Source organism: Mus musculus, chromosome 17, assembly GCF_000001635.26.
Source record: "Mus musculus strain C57BL/6J chromosome 17, GRCm38.p6 C57BL/6J".
NCBI classification, from domain to species: domain Eukaryota; kingdom Metazoa; phylum Chordata; class Mammalia; order Rodentia; family Muridae; genus Mus; species Mus musculus.
In genome coordinates, this window is record NC_000083.6 from 28089597 (window position 1) to 28108991 (window position 19395).

Sequence of the window (19395 nt, forward strand, 5' to 3'; positions counted from 1 at the left end):
TCCTCACTAGGCTTTAGATTTGCATGTTCTTGACATCCAACAGAAAGCAGGCTTTCTTGTATTTGTTTATAATATGGGTTCTCCTCTGTGAAACAAATATTCTATTTACCTATTTTTTTTAAACATTTATTTATTTATATGTATATGAGTACACTGCAACTGTCTTCAGACACACCAGAAGAGGGCATCAGATCCTATTACAGATGGCTGTGAGCCACCATGTGGTTGCTGGGAATTGAACTCAGAACCTCTGGAAAGAGCAGTCAGTGCTCTCAACCGCTGAGCCAGCTCACCAGCCCTCTATTTTAAAAAAGACTTTCATTGGTTTGTTAGTTTGGTTTTCACTCTATACGTCCTGACAAGCCTGGAAACTCACAGCAATCCTCCTGCCTCAGCTGGAGTCACAGGTCTGAGCAATCATGTTAGGCTTCACTATGATTTGTTGTTGGTGTTTGTTGGTTCTTTGAGATGATCTCTTACGCTGCTCTGGGACCCACTGTACACTAAGTATCCTTGAACTTGTTTGAGCCCCTCTGCCTTAACCTCCCAAGTGTGTACCAGGATGGGTATCTTACTCTCTGTCCCTGGCTGACCCAGAACTATGTAGACCAGGCTGTCTTGGACCTCACAGAGGTCTGTCTGCCTCTTCCTTCCCAGTGCTAGGGTTAAGGGCATGGCTACCATGCCAGGCTTGCTGCTGCTTCTCCTTCTCCTTCTCCTCCTCCTCCTTTCTTTTTTTTTTTTTTTTTTTTTTTTTGGTTTTTCGAGACAGGGTCTCTGTATAGCCCTGGCTGTCCTGGAACTCACTTTGTAGACCAGGCTGGCCTCGAACTCAGAAATCCACCTGTCTCTGCCTCCCAAGTGCTGGGATTAAAGGCGTGTGCCACCACACCTGGCCAGGCTTGCTTCTTATTGAGTCAGGATATCACTAAATTACCTAGGCAGGTCTTAAACTTGGAATCCTCCTGCCCCAGCCTTCTGAGTAGCTGGGATCACAAGCCTGGGTGACCAAGGCTGTTTTACTCTACTGTTTTCAGGTGGAAGCTAAAGTTATAGGTTCGAGGCTGCAATAGTTGGTTTTAGTTTTCTTTCTTTTCTTTTCCATTGATTTTTTTTTATTTGTTGTTGTTGTTGTTGTTGTTGTTTTATTTTTACACACTTACTCTTACTGTGTGTGTAGCCCTGGCTGTCCTGGAACTTGATATGTAGACCAGGCCTCAGACTCACAGAGCTCCACCAGCCTCTGCTTCCAGAGTGCCAGGATTAAAATGTATGCCACCACATATTCTCCCCCATTTGTTTGTTTGTTTGTTTGTTTGCTTGTTTGTTTTTGGAGACAGGGTTGCTCTACGTAGCCCTGGCTAGCCTGGAACTCACTTAGTAGACCAGACTGGCCTTGAACTCAGAAGTCCAACTACCTCTGCCTCCCAAGGGCTGGGATTAAAGGTGAGCGCCTATACCTGGCTCTAGCTTTAATTTTCAACTTGGCCCAGAGTCACCTAGGGAAAGAATCTCAATGAGGGATTGCTTAGATCAGGCTGGCCTGAGGAGCTATGTCTGTGGAGGACTGCCTTGATTGATGTGGAAAGACCCAGTCCACTGTGGGGGGCACAATTCCCTGGGCTTGAGATCCTAGAGAAAGCAGAGTACTGGGTGTACATGTGTGCCCACTTCTCTCTGAGCTGCTGGGCCAACAATGTGACTGGTTGTTTAAGTTCCCCCCACTTTGGCTTCCCCACACGATGGACCGTACATAACTTGGAACTATGAGCTAAAAGTCAACCTTTCTCTCCTAAGTTGTGTTTTTGTTTTTATTTTTGTTTTTTTAATTTATTTAATCAGAGTGCTTTTACCACAGCAACAGAAATGAGACTAAAACAGAAACATCCCTGACCTTGATGGGTGACAAACTTTCATGCTGAGTTTCTAGCCTACTCAAAATATGTTTGAATTTCTCTTTGTATTCTCCTTTGACCCATGCATTATTTAGAAGCAAAGTTCCCAAATATTTGGGGATTTTCCAGGGATCTCTATTATTAGCTTCTAATTTAATTCCATTGTGGTGAGAAAACATTTTTTTTCTTGAATCTTTTTAAATTTACTGAGACTTGCCTTATGGAAGGAATATGGCCTATTTTGGTAACTGTTCTCTGGGAGTCTCAAAACTATGTGTGTTTCTGCTGCTTTGGACGAGACAGTTCATGAGATCACGGAGGTCAAGCCGATGGTGTGGCTCAAGTCTTCCAGAGCCTGACTTATTTTCGATATACGTAATTAAGGAATATCGACACAGCCAATGATTATGATTGCTATATTTATATTTGTAGTTCTAGTCTCTTTATTTTTTGTAGTTTCTGCCTCATATATTTTGAAGTTCTGTCATTAAGTGCAATTACTTTTAAAATTGTGAAGAACTGAGGTTGGGGTGTGGCCCGGTAGGTAGAGTGCTTGCCTTGCATACATGAATCCAAGGGTTTGATAGCCAGCACCACACAGGCAGGATGGCATAGTGACTGTCTGTGATCCCAGCATTTGGGAGATGAGCAATCTGAAGTTCAAAGTCACCTACCCACATAGTGAGTTTAAGCCAGCCTGGGCTATAAGACCCTGCCTCAAAAACTAAGCAAACAAGAATACTAGAGAACTGACCATCCTTCTTGAAATATTTCTTGTTTTGTGTTTTTCTAAACAGGGTTTACACTGAACTCATGAAGATCCACCCACCTCTGCCTCCTGAGTGCTGGGATTAAAGGTGTACTCCAAGATACCCAATCTTTAAAAAAAAAAGAGAGAGAGAGAGTTTTTATTTTTCATCTCTGTATCTACATGTGTACATCTAACTGTATCTATGTGTATGCGCCTGTGAATTCAGGTGCTCAAGGAGGCCACAAGAGGGCGCCAGATCTCCTGGGGCTCAGTTTGATTTCTGGATCCTTCATAAGAGCAGCAAGCACTCTTTAACACTGTACCATCTGTCCAGACCACATACACACATACATAATACAGACAGACAGATGACAGACAGACATCTTATCACTGTTCCCCTTCCTATTTTGCATACAAGAATCTTCCTACAATATGAATTCCCTTCTCCTCTTGACCTTTTGGCTTTTATTGTTATACTTCTTACATATGCATGCTTCAAACCACACAATACAACATAAATTTTTGGTTTAAGCAGTCAATTATCTTTGAAAAAGATATAAACTGTTGCTTAAATCCGGTGGTTTTCTTAGGGGGAGGGGTGGTTTGCTCTTGTTCTTTTGGGCAGGGCCACAGCTGCATCTGGCAGCCTTTTCCTCCGTCTGGGAAACTTGAACAATTTTCTACAGTGCAGTTCTGCTGCTGGAAAATTCTTCCAAGTTTTGTTTGAAAAGGCCTTTATTATACTTTCATTCTTAAAGCTTTCTTGACGTTTTTATTTATTCTGTATATGTGTGTGCAGCAAACGCATGCATGCTCACTGGTGTGCCTGTGTGTGTGTGTGTGTGTGTGTGTCTGTCTGTCTGTCTATCTGTCTCTGTGTGAACGTCAGAGAACAGCTCCTAGGAGTCATCTGTCCCTCTACCCTGTGGGTCCTGGGCATTGAACTCAGGTTGCCAAGCTTGGCAGCAAGCTCCCTTACCCAGTGAGCCATCCCCTAGCCCACTTGAAGATATTTTACTGAGTTTAGATTTACAATTCACAGCTGGGTATGGTAGCTGTTAAGATATAGGAGACTACAGCAAGATTTCAAGTTCAAAATAGGCTGAAGCAATTCTAGGGATGTCTTATCTTCCCTGCCCCCCCACCCCCCACCCCCACAAAGGAAGCTGGTAAATCCTAGAAAACGATTGCTTATTTCTACCGTCCTTCCTTCCCTTCCCCCACCACGTCCACCTTTCTTTTTGAAAACACAATCTTTTGGGGGTCTTGTTTGTCTTTGTTTTGTCGAGGCAGGGCTTTTTCGTATAACAGCACTGGCTGTCCTGGAACTCGCTCTGTAGATCAGGCTGGCCTCAAACTCACAGAGCTCCACCTGTCTCTGCCTTCCAAGTGCTGGGCTTAAAGGTGTGCACAGCCATGCTTGGCTTAAGAACACAATCTTGAAACCCTGTCTCGAAAAAAAAAAAAAAAAAAAGAACACAATCTTTTTTTTTTTTTTTTTAAAGATATTTATTTATTTATTTATTTATTTATTTATTTAATGTAAGTACACTGTAGCTGTCCTCAGACACTCCAGAAGAGAGAGTTAGATCTCATTATGGATGGTTATGAGCCACCATGTGGTTGCTGGGATTTGAACTCCTGACCTTCGGAAGAGCAGTCGGGTGCTCTTACCCACTGAGCCATCTCCCCAGCCCCAAGAACACAATCTTATTTTTAAATTTATGTTTATATGTGAGCCTGCTTGTCTATACAAGCACTACTACATGGCTGCAGTACCACAGAGGCCAGAAGAGGGCGCCAGACCCCCAGGAACTGGAGTTGCACACACTTGTGAGCTGCCATGTGGGTGCTAGGAACTGAACCCTGGTCCTCCAGAAGGGCAGCCAGTGCTCTTACCCACTAAGCCACTCTCCAGACTCCTTGTTCTCTTCCTTTCCCCTCTGTTTTCTTCTTCCCTACCTCCTCACCAGACAGGAGAATAAAATACAGTCACCAATGTTCTCCTTTAGTTGGAAGAAAAAAAATCCTTGTTTTGTTTTGTTTTGTTTTGTTTTTCCCAAATTCTTTCTTATCTTATATAGAGACTACAAGAAAGCCAAGCCCAGGGCTGGTGAGATGGCTCAGCGGGTAAGAGCACCCGACTGCTCTTCTGAAGGTCCAGAGTTCAAATTCCAGCAACCACATGGTGGCTCACAACCATCCGTAACGAGATCTGACTCCCTCTTCTGGAGTGTCTGAAGACAGCTACAGTGTACTTACATGTAATAATAAACAAATCTTTAAAAAAAAAAGAATTACTCTTTAAAAAAAAAAAAAAAAAGAAAGCCAAGCCCATGGCTAACACGTTTGCTGAATGTTTCTGGAATCAACTCATCTTTGTAATTGGTGTGATATCCAAGCAAAATTTCTTTAGAAATTCCACTTTTTTTTTTTTTTTTTAAGTTAAGAAGTGATTCTTAGCCGGGCGTGGTGGCTCACGCCTTTAATCCCAGCACTCAGGAGGCAGAGGCAGGTGGATTTCTGAGTTCGAGGCCAGCCTGGTCTACAGAGTGAGTTCCAGGACAGCCAGGGCTATACAGAGAAACCCTGTCTCAAAAATCCAAAAAAAAAAAAAAAAGAAGTGATTCTTGTATCTCTCACTCAAACGAAGACTACAATTTTCTTGTGAAACTACATGGAGACAGGCTTAACTTTTTTTCCCCATAATATGCTGCCTAAAAAATGTTTTCAGAGCCTGGCAGTGGTGTCACGTGCCTTTAGTCCTTGCACTTGGGAGGCAGAGGCGAGGACTAGCTCTGTGAGTTTGAGGCCAGCCTGGCCTACAGAGCGAGTTCCAGGACAGCTGTAGGCTCACAGATGAAAGGACTACCCAGTGCTTTCTAAAGCTGCTTCCGTGCGACCCTGACTTCAGCTGTTCGGCTTTTTCCTCCCTTTTGAGACTAGGTTCTCACAAAACATAAACTTTCTGTATAGCTGGGAAGGACCTTGAGTTCCTGGTCTTCCTGTGAGAGGGCGCATTTCATCTCATAGCTCCCAGGTCACCAGCCATCACCACAGAGGTCAGGGCAGGAACCCCAATGCCGCCGTCACGAAGAACCACTGTTCCCCATGAACAACCATCTTTTTACACAGCTTAGGACAGGATGGCACTGCCCACAGTGGCCTGGGTCCTCGATCGTACATCAATTAGCAATCACGAAGGTGTCCCACTGGGGACTGGAGAGATGCTTAGCGGTTGAGTGTCATTACTAACCTTGAGGAGGACGAAGGTTCAGTTCCTAGTGCCCACTTCTGGGAGTTCACAGCCTCTAACTCCAGTGCTGGAGACTTGGGTGTTCTCTTCTGGCCTTTTTGGGGACTCTTGTGGATCACAGACATACATGCAAGGCAAAACACTTGCATGCAAAATTGTTTTCTTTTCTTTTCTTTTTTTTTTTTTTTTTAAAGATTTATTTATTATATGTAAGTACACTGTAGCTGTCTTCAGACACTCCAGAAGAGGGCGTCAGATCTTGTTACAGATGGTTGTGAGCCACCATGTGGTTGCTGGGATTTGAACTTCAGACCTTCGGAAGAGCAGTCGGGTGCTCTTACCCACTGAGCCATCTCACCAGCCCGCAAAATTGTTTTCTAAATAAAATAATTTTAAGAAAAACAAGCAAGCCGGGCAGTGGTGGCACACGTCTTTAATCCCAGCACTTGGGAGGCAGAGGCAGGTGGATTTCTGAGTAGGCCAGCCTGGTCTACAGAGTGAGCTCCAGGACAGCCAGGGCTACACAGAGAAACCCTGTCTCGAAAAACAAAAACAAAAACAAAAAGAAAGAAAGGAAGAAAGGAAGGAAGGAAGGAAGGAAGGAAGGAAGGAAGAAAGAAAGAAAGAAAGAAAGAAAGAAGGAAAGAAAGAGGGGCTGGCGAGATGGCTCAGTGGTTAAGAGCACTGACTGCTCTTCCGCAGGTCCAGAGTTCAAATCCCAGCAACCACATGGTGGCTCACAACCATCCGTAATGTAATCTGATGCCCTCTTCTGGAGTGTCTGAAGACAGTTACAGTGTACTTACATATAATAAATAAATAAATCTTAAAAAAAAAAGAACAATGTAAAAACTAACAAAAAAAAAAAAAAAAGAAAGAAAGAAAGAAAAACAAGCAAGCAAAGAACATGCCCCCCATAGGTGAAATCTTCAGCTGAGGTTCCTCTTACCCTGGGTAACTCTGGTTTGAGTCAAGTTGATAAAAACGGACCCGCATGCTTGATGGTGAGCTCTCTGTGCCTGCGACTGAGCTACACCCCCCAGACCTTCAACTATTTTCTGGCTTACAGAAACTAACAAGCATACAGGAAGCGCACCAAGAAGAAACCACACTTCTGCCGTCACTAGTCCTTGGAGCGTATCCAAAGAATGGCTTAGGCGCCGTTAGGGGGGAGATGGCTGGGTCAAGAACATCCCTGCTGTGGAAAGGAGACCCCAAGTTCAGCTCCCACAGGTGTGTGGTGGTGCAATGCCTAGCATTGATGGGGCGGGGCAGGAAGGAGGTGGACGGACCCCCAGAAGTCCCTGGGCAGCCACTTCCACGGTTCTAAGCCACTCCATGGTACATGAGCTCTGTGTTCAGGGCAGCTTCTTCCTCTTGAAGTAGAGGCCAACAATGATTTGTAAACCTAATTGAACAGACTGGGCTCCACTCTACTGAATAGACTATATTCAATAGATATTTAAAATATTCAAAAGAGGCCTCAGAGTCCACAGACGCCCTCCCTCTTGTGGCATCCGGGGTGGGGGCGGGGAGGGGGCTTTCCTAAGCTCCTTGACTCTGTATGTTGGCAAATCTTGCCTATGCTTTTTAGGCCCTTGGGGGAGACTTGACTCAAGGACGATGGTTTATTCTGGAAAGGGCCAGCTGATGGGGGCCTGGGTAAAAGCACCTGGCGTCCAGTGTCCGCTTCCAAGCTGGGGCAGTTAAACAGGGCAGACAAGGTGGGGGGAGAGGGAGGGAGGGAAATGTTCCCCCACTTGTCGAAGTTGGCTGGGGTGGCAGGGAGTTAAAGAATGTCAGGTGGTGATAAACATCTCTCATGGTCGGCCATTACTCTCAGTCAATAGGGCAGGGAGGGGAAAATCTAGAAATGAAGGTGCTTCAGTGCCGGGAACCAAACTACTTTAATTCTGAAGCCTGTTGCTGTTTAACCAAAATGGAGACGCTTTACAAAATGGTTAACCAACCGCCTGCCGAGCCCGGCCTATGCTGTCCCTCCTTCAGGAAGCTGGCTCCCCACGCAAGCACCTTTCCTTTCTGTGTCCCTGTCTAAGTGACCACGTTGCCTCCTCCTTCGAAGCCAGGCCCAAGGATGCCTACCTCAGCTGCCACAGCGATCACAACCAACCTGTACCTCTTTCTGAGGTGCCGGCCCTCTCCCGAGGCCTCTCTGCTAACTGTGACGGGGGAGACAGAACAAGAGATCTACTTGCCCCAGAACGGGCACCAAACGCAGACTAGAGACATGGTTCTATCCAGCTCAGATGGGTGAACTTTCACTCTGAGGGATCAGGAGGGGTCACGGTCATTCGGTCATCGAGAATGACATGAGAACAAGCCCAGCCCAGAGTTCAGTGCCCAGCACCTTCGTACACTGGTGTGCATGCTTGTATCTAGGGCTGAAAGAAGGAAGACCAGACGTTCAATGCCAGCCCAGGCTACAAGAGACCCTCCCTGTCTTTTGGTTCCTGGGCCACAGCCCTCTGGCACGATACTTGGTGCCCCTGAGGCTAGCAAGTACCCTGCCACCAGCGCCAGCGCCAAGGAAGGGGGTGGGTGGGCAGCTACAACCCCTAGATGTCTGGATCCTAAGCCCAGCCCACCGGATGTCCCTACCACTCGCCAGAACCCGACCCAATTTGCAGAGATAAAACCAATCTGACCCTTAATTCCCCAAATTAATTTATTGGCTTGCCTCTTGGGTGCAGAAACACGTCTGGCCAACCGAAATCTGGTAATTATTTACATAAAGACAGCGCCCTCACCTCGGTGAATTGGTTGGGATCACACTGGAGAGGCTTGGAAAAGTCCGAGCCTCCAAAATCTCCCTCAGATAGTGTTAACGGAGTCTCAAAACAACCTCAGATAATGTTAACCTAGTCTCAAAATAACCTCGGATAGTGTTAACCAAACTCCAGCAACCTACTCTCCATCATTGACCAGGACACCCGTCGTCCCAATATCACTAAGATATTTGCAGAATCTCTACAGGATAGGAGGGAAGGGACCATCACAACCATCTTGGCTGCACCCACGGAGAGGGCATGAGACTGAGGGGGAGCTGTGGGGACCCCCACGGGACCCACGGTCTGTCTGTTGGAAGCTGAGCCCCGCTGAGAATAAACAGGATTAGGAATTTTATGCTGTTTGGAAAGGAAGAGCGAGAGCCATGGCTGGCAGAGGGAAAGGGTCTGCTTTTTTTTTTTTTTTCTTTTTTTAATTCTTGCCGATTCCCCCCAGGAGGCCGAGCTGTAGGCTGACTGAGCTCTCAGAAGGGCGCTGGGCGGCTGACTTGGCACCTTTACCTAACATTAATTTCTGAAAGGCCCAGGTTGTTTCCTAAATTGCTGCCCGTTCAGAACCTCTGGCTTTCATCTGTTTTTATAGTACCTCTCTAGGTTGTAGGCAGGAGCTGCCGCCAGGCGACGACCAGCACCAGTGACGTTCCTCAGGCCCAGTACAGCCGGGGCGGAATTATTTCCGGCAGGACGGGGGAAAATTCTAAGAATCAAGGTATTCTTGAAAAATACAAATTAAAAAAATAAAATCAGTCTGCCACAGAAACAGCCCCCCTCACACACACACCTGCAGGGGTACCCTCAGGAGAACATGCCACAAAGCCCTAACACAGCTGGAACCTCATTTCCTAGGTAGCCAGGGGCAAGCCACTTAACCTCAGTTTCCCCATCCGTAAAATGGGGTTAATCATGCCCCCCCCTTTTAGGAGCCCTGGTAGGTTTTAATTGGGTAATGGTTGTGGCGCCCTTTGATGTAGTAAGTTTTATTAACTTGCGAGGGATCCCCTGGGGCCAGAAAAAGCAGTTAAACCAGAGAGGAAAAAAAAGGGGGGGGGCTTGAAAAGCAAGCCAGGCTCCTGTGCTGAGAGGTTCCAGCAGGGTCCTCCCAGCAAGCAGCATGCTTCTCTCTCTCTCTCTCTCTCTCCCTCCCTCCCCCCCTCCCTCCCTCCCTCCCTCCCCCCCCCCCTCTCTCTCTGCCAGAGGACTGCCCCAGGAGCAACCCGAGGCCTCCTCGCTCCTCAAACTCCCATCCTCCCTCTCCCTCCGGAGGGCACAGCACCCGACTAAGCCCAGGCAAACCGGAAGGGTCTTATTGCTCTTCTAGGTCCTCAGAAAGGCTGGAAGGTGCCGTTTAAAATCCCCAAAGAGTAGCTATCAATTCCCCAAAAAGTCGTTATTGACCCCCCCAAAGCCAGGCAGGTTTGTTCTCTCTCTTCCTAAGAGGGTTTTCCTAGCCCAGGCTAGCCCACGTCCTCACAATTGAGGATGACCTTGAACTTTGGATCCTCCTGCCTCCACCTCAGAGGCTGGGATTTGGGGGGGGGGCAGGGACATCATCTGGGCAAGCCAACTGAGCAATTTCCAGCAATCCTGATTCTCTCTGCTTGTCCTGGGATCTGATCAGCAGCCTGTTTCCTTGCCTGTGAGCACTGGGGGTGCTGGGAGCCTAGTGTGTCCACGGGGGACTCTGTCTCTCTCTGTGACAAGCGCACACACGGCTGGCACACGTGGGCCTCCTAGCAGTAGCTGAATACTGTCCATACGTGTTTAGATCGCGCTTCTTCCTACCGCGGGTCTGTGATATTGTTCAGAGTCAGGTGGGTTTTGTTTTTTTGGTTTTTCAAGACAGGGTTTCTCTGTGTAGCCCTGGCTGTCCTGGAACTCACTCTGTAGACCAGGCTGGCCTCGAACTCAGAAATCGGCCTGCTCTGCCTCCTGAGTGCTGGGATTAAAGGTGAAGGTTTTACTTTAAAAACAAAAACAATGTTTAATGTTTTATTTAATGCATACTAGTGTTCTGCCTGCTTATATGCTGTGTGTGAGAGCATCAGATCCCCTGGAACTGTAGCTACAGACAACTGTGAACTGCCATGTGGGTGGTGGGAATTGAACCCTGGCCCTTTGGTGGAGCAGCCATCCAAAGATGGCTCTTAACCATCAAGCCATCTCTCCAGCCCCCAAGTTTATTTCTATCAGGCTGTGTTTGGTTCAAGTATGTCACAATGGTCACCAAGTCCAAAAATTAAGTAATTTAAGGCTGGAGAGATAGCCCTGCAAGTGGTAGCATTTGGCACTCTTCCAGAAAACACAAGTTCGGGGACTAGAGAGATGGCTCAGCGATTAGGAGCACTGACTGCTCTTCCAGAGGTCCTGAGTTCAACTCCCAGCAGCCACAACCATCTGTAATGGGATCTGATGCCCTCTTCTGGTGTGTCTGAAGACAGTGACAGTGTACTCACAGACATATTTTTAAAAAGAAAAGAAAAAAAGAAAACCCAAGTTCAGTTCTTAACACATCAGGAGACTTAGCAACCTGTCTCCAATTTCAGGGGATCTGATGCCCTCTTCTGGCTCCCAAGAGAACTGCACACACATGACATGTACACACTTGGAAACATGCACAATTTTTTTTTTTTTCCTTAAAGACTAGCATAGGGCTTGGGGGTGGGAGGTGGGGCGGCTCAGGAGGCAGAGTGCCTGTCTAGCATATACACAGAGCTCCAAACAGAAGTCTGGATTCATGCTTAGCTGAATAGGGAATGTGAGGCCAACCTGGGCTACGTAAGGCCCTACCTCAAAAACTTGCAAAACCAGACTCCCTGGTTTCCATAGTCCACTAAGCTGTATTACCCTGTGTTTTCTGTCCCTGTGCTCTAGTTACTTTGGTCTTTGGTGACAGGATCTCTATGTAACCCTGACTGTCCTAAAACTCGGGTATGCAGAGCGGACTGGTCTCGAACTCCCAGATCCACTCACATCTGCTGGGACCAAAGGCATGTGCCACCACACCAGCTTTATGTTGGTGTTTTAAGACAAAGGAAAATCCCTGCTGTTAGGGGAAATTGTCATATTAATTATATGAGTGTCTGATTCCCAACCGAATCATTGCAGACAGTTGATCATCGTCTCAGAGATAGGTGGGCACATGTGGGGACCACTCTTAGGGGCTGACGGCTCTCAAAGCACCCCTGACAGACACTCGGGTAATGAGGGCAATCTTCCCAAGACAGATCTAAACCTGACTTTTATAGCATCGAGGGGGGAAAGGCAATTTACATGAGGAGAAATGAGAAACAGTGATTAAATCAAAGCCGCCCTGGGCAGCCTCTCCCCCCTCGGCTCATCTGAGAACAGCTTCGCTTCAGTTCCGCTGCTGAGCTCGGCTGCTTGCTCCAGTGGGCCAGAGCCCACACTCTATAAATCCTCTCCGCCCTTACCCTGGAGTTGCTGACTATATGCATTTTGCGTCCCTGCATTAAGTCCCTCATTCTTGGCTGGTGACATGAAGATTTGTAACTGATAAAATATATTTTTAATGTGTTTCCTTCAGGTTACCATTAAATACATGCAGTTTATCTGACCTTGCAAAAGGTTCTGATTCCATTTAGAGAGGGGGGAGGGGGAAGGAGGGAGATGGGAGGGAGGGCATGTGTTGTTACTGAAACAACTTTCCAGTATCCAGTGGGCTGGGAAGCCCAGTGGTTCAGGGCCAGTCCTGCACCTCCCACCCAGTCTGGTCTTTCTCTCCCCCCACCTCGGCTTTCCTGGGTATGAAGTGAGGATAAATATTTGTCTACGAGATGAGGCAGTTGTAAGGATTAATTGGTCGGTGCTCCTGAGAAGCCTTTGAAGATGAAAAGAGGCTCCTTGCGGATGCTAAGTAAACTCAGAAAGTGTCTGGCTTTAATGAGCCAGCAAGGGAGGCTGGAGATTAACTGTGCCTTGCCCAGCTCCTGCCTGCATGGGCCCGGTTGGCGGTCCCGAGCTCGCGCGGCTCCATCCATCCTGGCTCCCCTGGCTCCTGGTGCATTGGTCCTCTGATAATACTGTATGCCCAGGGAACCCAAGTGGAACTGAACCCCAGACTTGAAGGTCAAGAGAGCCCAGACCTTAAAGCACAATTCTGGTGCAGGGCCTGGGCAAGTTTCTTAACAGAGTGTCAGTTCCCTGTTTCTAAACACAGCTAGCAGCAACTGAACCTTTATCAAACCCTAGGTATTTTCTCCGTGTGTTCTGCATGCATGCGTATGTGTTTGTGTGTACGTGCATATGTGTATGTTTGTGTGTATGTGCATATGTGTATGTGTTTGTGTGTACGTGCATATGTGTATGTGTTTGTGTATATGTTCATATGTGTATGTGTTTGTGTATATGTTCATATGTGTATGTGTTTGTGTGTATGTGCATATGTGTACGTGCATATGTGTATGTGTTTGTGTGTACGTGCATATGTGTATGTGCAGGTCAGAGGCTGAGGTGGGCGTCTATCTTTCCACCTTTTAAAAAAAATAGTTTATGCTGGGCATCAGTGGCACACATCTTTGATCCCAGCACTCAGGAAGCAGAGGCCAGCCTGGTCTACAGAGTGAGTTCCAGGACAGCCAGGGCTACACAGAGAAATCCAGACTGAAAAACAAAAACAACCCAACAACAACAAAAAACAGAGCTGGCTAAATAAATACTTTGATTTTATGTGTATAAATGTTTGCCTGTGAATATGTATCACCTCATACGTGATGCCAGCAGAGGCCAAAAGAGGGCATCAGGTGTCCTGGGGGGAGACTCACAGACAGTTGTGGCTCTCTCTCTGTCTCTGTCTCTGCCTATCGTCTGTCCATCTGTCTCTGTTCTTCTGTCCATCTGTCTGTCTGCCTGTCTCTGCCTCTGCCTGTCTCTGTCTCAATCTCTCCATCTGTCTTTGTCTGTCTCTATCTCACATGTAGATTCCTCCCCCATGTGGATGATGGGAACTGAGCCTGAGTCCTCTCCATGAGCAGTCAGAAATGGTAGCCACTGGGCTCCGGCCTTCCATTTATTTTCTGAGAGAGTCTCTCACTGAAATTCACATATCCAGCGAGATTAGCCATAGCCACCTGAAGTCCCTGAAGACCCGGTCTTCACTTCCCTCTGTTACAATTACAGGCACCTGCCACCGCACTCCACTTGTTGGCCAGGGGTCTGAACTCCAGTCTTCATGCTTGCCTGGTGAGCACCTTACCAAGGTCACACAGCTGAGGCAGCCATTGCTGGCTGGCACCTCAGCCAAAGCCTCTGCGGGTGAGTGAGGTGCACAGGGTTGCCCTTCCTCCACTGCCATTCTGCATGGAAAGCACAGCTGGAAACGTAAATTGTCAGCCACGGAGATGGGACGGGACGCAGGGCAGCCCAACTCAGCAGGCAGAAGGACAGGAGCCCCAGCAGGCAAGAGAGACAAGGGCTCACGGCTGTGGAAGGGCACCAGGCCTGCGTGCGCCACGTGAGGCGTGAGTCTGGACCTGCTCGAGACAACCACATCTGGGGTACATGATACTTTGCAAGAAGTGTCTCCTGCCAAATCCTGGGATCGTAAAGACGGCCGGAGCTGAGAGGCTGTAACATAGGAACCTGGGGTGGTGCCATGGCCGAGGGGGTGCATCCTGGAGGCTGTGGCCTGCCCTGTTGGCTACGTCTCAGGAAGTCAGCCAACCAGAGACTCAAAATGAATGAAATACATCAAGACTCTGGCTCCAGCAGCTTTGAGGTCTTATGAGGAGCCAGCGGGGAAGCTAGGGCTCATAGAAGAGCAGTTTCAAGCAGGCATGATGGTAGACGCCTGTGATCTCAGCACCTGAGTCTGAGGCAGGAGAATAGGAGTGCAAGCCTATCCCATAGCAGGCTTGAGGCCTGCCTGAACTACCTAAGACCCTGTTCTCAACAAATGGGAAAGGAAAGGGGGGGTGGTGGTGGTGGTGGTGGTGAGGGAGAGCCGGAGAGATGGCTCAGTGGTTAAGAGCACTGACTGCTCTTCCAGAGGTCCTGAGTTCAATTCCCAGCAACGACATGATGGCTCACAACCATCTGTAATGGGATCCGATGCCCTCTTCTGGTATGTCTGAAGACAGCTACAGTGTACTCATATACATAAAATAAGTAAATAAATCTTAAAGAAAGAAAAGAGAGAAAGAAGGAAAAATGAGAGAGAGAGATCACCAAATTTGGCCCTCCTCCTTCCCCTTAGCGCCATGACATCACACCAGCTGAATGTGGACTGGGGAAGCCCCTGGTCAGGACAGAAATATCTTTAGCCATGGCAGCCCATGATGGAAAAGGAAATGGAATTTTGTTTGAATACCGTGTTGTTTTGAGAAGTCTGACTAACGTGAAAGTCCCTGTTTAGAAACAGTTGACTCTGCCTTGGAATTGGTCGGAGTTTCCACACCCACATGTTGACCAAGACCTTGAAACACAAACTTCCCAGTAGCTACCGACTCAAATCACCTGGGACCTAGAGCTCGGCCATATAATCACAGAGCTGTGCTCCGGAGGCCGCCGCCAAGAAAAATCCCGGACTGCAGTTTATCAAAGGACTAAGAGACCCCAAGCTGGGGCGCTAGGCCTTAGCCAGCTGAGCCCTCCAGAGAGGAACCCAGGATTTGGAAAGTGTCTTGGGCGTCTTGGGCGGTTTTACCGGGGCCCTTCTTAGAAACAGGAAAAGTGGGGGGAGGGGGCAGGCTACACGGAGCGGCTCCCACTCAGCACCCACTGAATGCCACTCACCGAGTCTTCAATTCGGCCAGGAGAAGCACCGTCCGCGTTCTCTCCCTTCGTCCCAGCATGCCTCTGGTTTTGGGTTAGACTGTTGCCCTGAAGTGAGCAACTAAGTTCCAGGGATGGGGAGATGGCTCAGTGGGCAAAGACCTTCGCAAGGATGAGGACCTCTTTTGGATCCCTAGTACCCACGAGAAAAAGCAGCTTGGTACAGTGTACTCGGAACTACGGGACTCAGGTCCCTGGCCAGTCACTGGCCATCACTGAGTTCCAGGCTCAGTTAGAAGCCCTGCCTCAAACATTAAGGTGAGGAATGATTGCTGCATAAATCCTTTTACCCCGTGGGAGCCACCCAATACCCAACTCCCAGGTATCGAGACGAACCCGAGTGCGAGCCCACCCTGGGAACCAATGGGTTTATCATGCTTACCTACCGAGCGTGGGTGACCTTAAAGTAGCCACTATGGAAGGCTGGCACCCAGCGTGGAAGATAACGATTTCCCCCCGCCCCTCTGTGGCTGTGTAGACAGAGCTGCCTGCCCTCAGTTTTCCTCACCTATATCCTCCAGCCCCTCCCAGGGCCCCGGAGACCCCGTGCAATTACGGCGCAAGGAACAGCAAGAGTCTAGAAGCCCGGCTGTGATGATCTTTGCCCGGACAGACTCCGGAAGATGTGGACAGTGTGGCTCAGAGGATAGAACACGGAACCTGGAAGCAAACCAGTGTTAAGCGCTGGCCTACACACGCACACGCTCAGCCAGTGCACGCACCCCCACTCCCACCCCGAGCAAGGCAGCTTTCCCCACCCTCCTTCACAGTTCACAGTTCAGCCTCATGAATAGTAAGTTCTGTGAATATTCAAGGTCTAGTCAATTCCTAGGAAGCCTCAGAGTGTTTGTCGCAGTAACAGCCTGTAAGGAGAGTCAGTAGTGGTGTCGTGCTAGCACGCCAGAGGATCGCAAGTTCTACGCTAGCCTGGGCTACAAAGTGAGACCCTGTCTGGAAACAAAAACAAGATAACCAAACAAGCGAAGGAACTTAAGGGACACAAACTGTGAAGCCCTTCAGCTCTTTGGGAGCTAAGGCCAGCCCCCTTTCTTGCTTGCCCCCCCCCCTCTCCCTTTCTTGCCTACCCCCTTCCTCCTCACCCCACTCCTCGCTCTTGGACCTTAGGAGTCTATCTGCTTGTCCTCCGAGGAAAGGAGCCCATAGCACTCACTAGATAGCTCACAACTGTCTGTAACTCTAGTTCCAGAATATCTGACACCCTCACACATCCAGAGGAGATTCTGTCTTCCCTTCCACCATGTGGGTCCTGGGGATGGAACTCAAGCCCTGGGCTTGGCAGTCAGTGTCTCCACCACTCAGCCAGCAAGCCAGCTTGCTTATTCTGTTTCTTCCATCCTCGAATCTTTCCTTCTTTTATTTTTGAAAGATTTGATTTTTAATTATGCATGTCCGTGAGTGGGGCTGTGTACGTGTGTGCAGTACCCAGGATGGCCAGAAGGGGGCGTCAGATCCTGTGTATGCATGTGTGAGACAAGACCCAAACTGCTTGTCTGCTGGAGTGCGTGGTGTGTGAGCTTAGCTGGGGAGCCTCCAAGACCCGCTTCAACTATTTCTTTTTCTCTCAGCTCTCTTCCTCCCCTTCTTTCTTGACAGGTTCTTCCCTATATAGCCCAGGCTGGGCTGGAAGTCATATCCTGCTGCCTCAGCACCCCCACACGCTGGGATGACACTCAGCAGCTGCTGCCCCTGCCCTCTGTTCTCACAGGATGCTGGTTTGGAATAAGCATTCAGAATGTAGCCTAGACAGAGAAACCTAAGATCAAAGCCCACCCCCGCCTTTTATGTGCTGTGCAGCCTTGGCCAGGCTGCTGAACCTCTCTGAACTTCAGCCTGCACACCGGGAACATGACAACAACTGTCATTCACTGGTCTGGCCAGGAGCGGGTGAGGTCATCCATTCATCTGCCTAGACCCAGAGTCGTGTACTATAAATCCTTATGAGGGGCAGGATTAATATTCTTGCCTTTCTTTTGGCTCTTGGGGACATAGCCATAACTGTAGCAAAACGTGGTGTTTGCACCTGTGTCACACATCTTGTTGCCTGCTGGATGGACCCGGTTCCTTTTTCCTACATGTAGTTTCTCTCTCTCTCTCTCTCTCTCTCCCTCCCATCCCCCCTCTTAAAAACTTCCCTTATCTTCCCCTCCCCCTTGGCTGCGGGGGGGGGGGGAGGTCACACTGATCTTCCCAGCACTCTTCCCAGTGGGGAGAGCAGTTGGCAGTCTGAGATGCAGAGACCAGGGAAGGTGACTGACAGCCACACATGAGGCTTCAGTCTGCCTTGTTCCCATCCCCCATGTCGGCTGCCCACTGCCCAAAGCGGTGATGACCCCGTGGGGCCGCCTGGCCGCGAGCATGTTCCCCAGCAATTGTCTGTGGAGGAGCCCTCCCGTCCCTTTTGATGTTCAGCGAAGTGGAGTGTGATGCCAGCGAGCCTCAGCAGGGTCCCATAAAGCAGCTCGCATGGCCTGTGGCCTCCGCTCAGCACGGCCATGGACCCATGGACGTGGGAAGCAGCAAGCAGGGGCAGCTCTCCTTTGGGTCCTCTGAGCCTGCCGCTAGCCTGTGACCACAAAACATTAGGGACTAGGTGACAGAGAGGGAGAGGTAGCTCAGCCTAACCCTCTTGTTTGTAGATGACGAAACGGGTCCAGAAAGAGGCAAGAGTTGGCCCAAGTCATATAGCTGGTGCGGGCTGAAGCAGAGCTAGGCTGCTGTTCTCACCTTGCCCTTCCCTGACTCTGACCCTTGCTGGCTGTGTTACCTGGACAAGTCGCACACAACCTGTTTGAGCCTTAGCATCTCCTTCTGCATCAGAGGGTGAATGCTTTCAGTTACACAGAGAATTTATGAAAGTCCCTAAACATGGAGCCTCAAACTCAACAGAGACCCTGTGGAGACAGGTATGTGTATGTGTGTGTGCACATGTGAGTATGTATGCATGTGAGTGTGTATGCCTGTTTGAGTGTGTGTGAATGTGTGCATGTATGCATGTGTGTGTCCGTGTATGTGTATGTGTAAGTAAGTATTGTGTGGTGCATGCATGTGTGAGTGTGTATCATGTTGAGTGTGAGTGTATACATGTGTGCATGTGTGAGTGTGTAAGAGTGTGTTTTGAGTGTGAGTTTGTGTGAATGTGTGCATGTGTGAGTATGTATGTGTGTGTTGAGTGTATGTGTGTACATGTGTGTAAGTGTATATGTTTTGAGTGTGTGTTGAGTGTGAGGATGTGTTTTTGAGTGTATATACGTAGCAAGCATGTGTGTATGGATGACTGTGTCTGTGTCTGAGTGTGTGGGTTTGGAGTGTGTGTGCATGTGTATGGCTGTGTGTGTGTTTTGAGTGTAAGCATGTATGTGCGTGAGCGTGTATATGTAAGTATGTGTGTTTGCATGTGTAGCGGCACATGAGACCAAAAGTTGCCATGGGTTCCTCACTGACTCAGCCAGGCTAGTGGGACTGAGTTCCAGGGAACTCTCTCTGTCTCTCTAGCTGCCCCCACCCGTCCAGGCTTGTCCATGACCACAGGGATTCAAACTCACACCCTTACCCTAGTGCAGCGAACGATTGGCCACGGAAGCGTCTCTCTAGCCCCGAGGCAGCTTTATGGTCTCATGATTCTTGCTCACAAGGACACTGTTTGGCTGGGATGGCAGAAGAGGTTATTTCTCTCACAAGATGCCGTTCACGCTTAAACGACAGGGTGGGAGTGGTGGCCCCACCACCCTGACACACAGCTCCCACCTCGCCCTGAGAGGGCTGCCAAGCCAGTGGGAAGCTCAGTCCGGAGCCAGAAGGCCCTCTCTTCCCTTTAAAGACATGACCTCGCATCTGCACATCCATGTCTCAGGCTGTGTACTGCTCCACAGGATGTTA

The 19395-nt window shown here is 48.7% G+C and overlaps 1 annotated feature.

Annotated features, from left to right (window-relative positions):
* Positions 16121 to 19047: an enhancer, noted in NCBI's record as "VISTA enhancer mm1525". NCBI's record gives its function as "enhancer in: hindbrain (rhombencephalon)[3/4] | forebrain[3/4]" and the evidence as "EXISTENCE:transgenic organism evidence [ECO:0001131][PMID:17130149]".